The following is a 5,000-nucleotide window of genomic DNA, read 5'->3' on the forward strand; positions in this document are numbered from 1 at the left end:
TAATAATAATAATCATTATTATTATTATTATTATTATTATTATTATTATTATTATTATTATGATATTATTAGTACTTGTTCAATGTCACCGAACTATCGATTTATGTGTGTATTTATAAAGCTTCCTATCCGGTAGATGTCAGTAGATCTGTCTGATTGATATTCTAAATCTGCGGTCCACATTACTTTGCCCGATTAATGAAAAATACAATGAAAAGTAATCCACAGAAAACAGTCACCTGTCAAAACCACTGGAATGTGCGACTGTGTGATGCGTTCAAGATCCAGCGAGGCGTCGTAAAAACAGAAGCCAAGCTATGGTAATTACTCACAGAAATACCACGTTTTTCATATTTCATGGAAACGTAACTTAATGAAAATGTAATCCAAGGGAAAAAACTCAACAAATAGATTAAGGCCCGACGCAGCACCAAATGGCCACTCGTCATTGAGCTTGCAGGTCTATTTCCACAGACAACACTGTGAGTTACAACAATGAGATGTTGTGGTTTTGAGGCAAACGTGGACGGTTGTTTTAAAGACGGGACGGTTGCTCTGAGTAGACGGCATGGTGGTTGCCGCATGACACAAACAACCAGGAGACGATAGACCGAGGGGAGCCCATGCTACGTTTAAAGTAAACTCGGAAAATCGTGCTGAAACCGGGAAACTTTAAAATGCACCCAACCAACGAAACTGGACCTTGTATATTGCTGCATGCAGCTATATTTATTATCATTATTATTATTTAATCATTATTGAATTATCACTAATTATCATTGTTCCCATTATTATTATTATTAGAAGTAGTATTCCCATTATCGTTATCATTTTTTTTATAATTCCCAATAATGAGGTGTAGCTTGCGGAGCTAGATCTGTCTGACAACTTGACGGCGCCACACGCTTTCCGCGCCAAATTCATTTTCATTTCAAGTCAATGAAAAGAAAATGAATAGGAATATGTATATCTACGCAGCCAGTTCCTCCTGCCCAACCTGCTTTGCTTCCTGCTTTGCTTGCTGTGTTGCTGTGCTCCCTCCACCTCCCCTTCATCCACCTGTTGTGCTCTACTCCTCTATCCAATGGGGGAAGGGGCGGGTTTGAGGGTTGAGCTCATCACTCCAATATTTCTAACTCATTAAGCGTGTGTTTGTTGTCTGTAAAACCTCACCGGGAGTGATGAGCAGCAGAGCCAGACACCAAAACCCAAACGATGGAAAATAAAGATCCTTTTCAACTGAATCTAAGCGCTGTCTGTCGGAAATGTTGGTTTTGAACTTGAGTGCATGCACACATTTGTAAATGGGTCCGTAGAAACAGGGCTGTCGTGCCTCGGGTTTTGGAGCTTGGGTGAGGAATGGATTTGAGAATGGACCTTCAAAGCCAAGTTTCTTTTCATTTCAAGTCAACGAAAAGAAAATGAATGTGTTTTTCCACCCACACCCAACGCTGTTGTGGGAACCATGTGAATAGTTTTGGGGAAAAGGTGAGAAAAACATGGGAAAAGTATGTTCAAAAGAGAAGAAAAGACAGTCGTAGACACATATACTGAAGAGTTGCTTTGATTCATTCACAAAAAAAGTCTCACCACGGAAGAGAGAGAGAGAAAAGCAGATTGAGTATGAGAGAGAGAGAAAAGGCAGTAGAACGGCGGAATAAAATAAGGAATTAAAGACGAAGTATGAATGAACAAGGGGGGGGGGGGGGCACAGTGGCAGAAGTTCGTAGTGTCAGTCTCCATGAAACCCTTGTTAATTGGGTTTTATTCGCTGCTGGTTAATTAAATATGTTTGTGCCTGCCGTCTTCACACATTAATCAGTAATGTGCGGAATATGAAGTCTGATGATTTTTGATGGTTGTTTTCAGAGTGCGGTAGAGATCGACGCATCTGCTGCAATTGAAACTAATAAGAAAATATAATATTATAATAACTAGGAAGGAGAAAAAAAACACTTCAATTCCAGATGGACAGTGGACACAAGTTGATCCCTTCACGCACAATTGAATTGTTACTTCGTAATATGATATATTGTTAATTCTCCTCAAAGCAGCTTCATTCCTCTGAGATATATATCCAAATACTAGCAAGCTAAGAGCAACAGTGATACACATTACGCCACATTTCTGTATTCAGCATAAAAATCTGCTGAAAAGATTCGTCCCTCCCTGCTTTCGAAGGGCTTGACTGCCCCCTACAGGCCACAAGCATGAATGCAGGTCTTTAAAAGTCCTTTGTCTGGCCTTAACCGTGATGATGTAATGGCAAACTAATGGGACAGAACAGATTATGTCATTGCCGTTATTCGACCCCGTGCAATTTGGGCAGATGATTGCAATGATGTAAAAAAAAAAAAAAAAAAGAAGAAGAAGAAGAAGAAGAAGAAGAAGAAGTGGGAATGTAGAGTAGAGAGGAGATGAGAGGGGAGAAGAGATACGAGGAGGAGACATTTCGAAAGAGGAGGAGATGAGAGGTGAGATGGAACGGGGGGAAGGGCGAGGAAGGGAAAGGAGAGAAGAGAAGATGGGAGAAGAGGAGGGAAAGAGACGGTAGGAGTGGTTTGTGATGAGGACAAGAGGGGAAAACATGAGGAGAGGAGAGGAGAGGAGAGATGGGAAAATGTAAAAGAAGAGAAGAGAGGGGAGATTAACTGAGGAGAAGTGGAGGAGAGGAGATGAGAGGAGAGGAGGAAAGGGAGGAGGTGAGAGCGCATGAAAAGAGAGGAAAAGAGAGGAGGGGAGAGGGGAGAAGAGATGGGAAGTAGAAAAAGTGGAAAGAAGAGGAGAAGAGAGGGGAGAAAAAAAACAGGGACAAGGGAGGAGAGAAGAGGAGAGAGGAGGAGCGGAGCAGAGGAGTGGGGAAGGGAGAGGAAAGAGGAAGAGAACAGAGGGAATAAAAAACAGGCGAAGGGAGTAGTTTGTTGAGAGGAGAGGAAAGGAGAAGAAGAGAGGAGAGAAGTGATGGAATGAGGGGAAAAATGAGGAAGAAGAGGAGAAGGGCTCTCTCCCTTCTACTCTTGGGAGATGGATGATGTCTGGATGGAACTGGGGACTGACTGGTGGAGAAGAGAAGTGGAGGGGGGGAGAGGCGGGAGGAGTTTGGGGATATGATGAGGGGAAGAGAGGAGGAGAGGAGAGACATGATGGGAAGTGGGAAAAGGGGGAAGAAGAGGAGAAGGGGGAGATGGACAGATGTCTGGATGTAACAGTGGAAGAAAACCTGACCTCCTGGTGAAAAAGGGTGTAGGTCCTGCGGGCGATGCAGGGGGCGGCTGCCTGAGGACAAGTCCAGGTCTGAATAGCAGTCGTGGGGTCATCTGGTTCCATCCAGGGCTCAGTTGAACACTTCCCTTGGCAGCAATAGGACGTCATCTGCATACAGGCGTCTTGCGAAAGTACCTAACGCTATAATAACAATAATAATAATTAAATAGTTGATGAGGATTATCATTGAATGTGTCATTTAAAGGTGGCTTCAAGCTCGTTCATTAAGAAAATGTTGTGAAGAAATTAGGATTTGTGAAGTAAAATAGCACTAAAACACACAAAAGAACTCGGGATGTGCTGTCTCAACACATTTGGAAGACGGTATGGAACGAGTCGAGTCTAAGGGAAGAACTGAGCAGCTTGTAAACAAGTTGTTTACTAAGTTGATTTAATGATTTTAAACCGCTTTTAACCACTTGTTTGTTCTATATTTGAGGTAGGGACAATATATGCAGTGAAATGTCATGACACCCGGTGATTACGCACAATAAGCTCTATAAGCTCCAAAAATACTAAAAAATACCAAAATGTGCGTAATCGACACAAGGTGCTCGCGCAGGCAGCCGCAAGGGCAGGCGCCACAATCGCGATTCTGGGTTCTATAATTAGACCGTATGTATATGTGTGTGACAAATAATCTCTTGAACTTGAACTTGGGAAGGCTGACTGAGGAGTAACTAGAGGTAGAAACGACGTGATGTCCAGGTTCCAAACCATCTTCCGGAGTCACGTTCCTATCCACATCGAGATATGTGAAGTCTATTGGTTGGTTGTTGTGTATTTTGTTTTTTTTTGTTGTTTTTTGTGTTGTTTTCAAGTTTAATCCAGGGCTATATACAGTAGGACACTGCTTTCTGAGGACCTTCATCAGTAAAGTCATTTTTCCGGCTTTGGCACCAATAGGATCAGATCAGATGCAGGTCATCTGCATATACACTGTATGCATATCACAAAAGTACCTTAAACTGTACATACATGAGTTGAGGAGGATTATCAATGGGTCCTGCAAAGGTGGCCTGGTTTTGCAGCATGTGCGACGTAACGTAATAATTGACCAGGTTGTAACCAAGTTGTTTACCAAGTTGCTTTCATAGAGGCCTCAACCTCTGGTTTCAACTCATTGCTTTGCTGTACATTTCAAGTATTTTTCAGGGTGTCTCATATTGGGGGGATGGCTCTTTAAGAGCCGAAGTATTCAAAAACATATGTCCTTCATCTGGTCTTCCTGAAACTATGACAAGAAACACACCCATTTTCTCCCAAAGGGTTTTTTTTCAAGTGATGAAAATAATGGTTCAATTTCACATTATAAATTCCGGAATGGAATGTTTTCTTTGTGTTGGAAGCAATGAGAGGTTCATAAAAGGTGTATTTTTTCTCTTTATTTCTCATTGAAGTGCTAGTCAGGGTCACGCTTTTCTTTCCTTTCCTTCCCGCTGTTGACTGCTGGTAATGGCATGGTTTTTTTTTTTATATTCATACGAAAATGATCAGGCATGAAGGCCTATAGAATGGCCCCAAAAACACGAGAAAAAAAAAAAAAAAAGTTCTTTTAAGCGAAATCTCTTTTATATGTCTATTCAACCTATTTGGAACAGGATTGGAATGGATTCTGTTCTTAGTGGAAGGATAATGCGCTTGGCGAAAGCCATTGGTGCTGTATTCGCTGAATGGATGAGGAATATGGGCAGAAATATGTGTCACAAGAAACTGAATTTGAATCATTTATAACT

This window comes from Zeus faber (assembly GCF_960531495.2).
Source record: "Zeus faber genome assembly, chromosome: 8".
In the NCBI taxonomy this organism is placed as follows: Eukaryota; Metazoa; Chordata; class Actinopteri; order Zeiformes; family Zeidae; genus Zeus; species Zeus faber.